Genomic DNA, 380 nt, shown 5'->3' with positions numbered 1-380 from the left:
TGGAGAGAGCCGTGGTGACTCGGCTACTTGCACTTTAGTCCTTAGATTCCAGAGCACTATCACTTATTCTAAGTACGGCTATTTGGACCTATACATTTTAGCTTATTGAAATGAGAGTATATTATTCTTAGATATATCCCACATACAATCTACCACGTAGTGAATTATTCAATAATGTTCTTCTAACCATAGTCTTTATTGATATTCCTAAATGACATTTCTCTGATGAGTCTGGGTAAGAAAGTAGGGGAAGACATTAATTATATTATAGTTAAACTGTGAATGGTTGTCACACTGCTTGGTATAAAGTGAACCATCTCAGAAGCACAGGTAGTGCTCTCATTGCCAGCAAGAGTGAGGACTGGTCTACATCTTCTGGA

This window comes from Echinops telfairi, unplaced genomic scaffold (assembly GCF_000313985.2).
Source record: "Echinops telfairi isolate 266 unplaced genomic scaffold, ASM31398v2 ScPeMD7_7469;HRSCAF=8507_0, whole genome shotgun sequence".
NCBI classification, from domain to species: domain Eukaryota; kingdom Metazoa; phylum Chordata; class Mammalia; order Afrosoricida; family Tenrecidae; genus Echinops; species Echinops telfairi.
The sequence above is the reverse complement of the archived record's forward strand: the minus strand, read 5'-3'. Positions refer to the sequence as shown.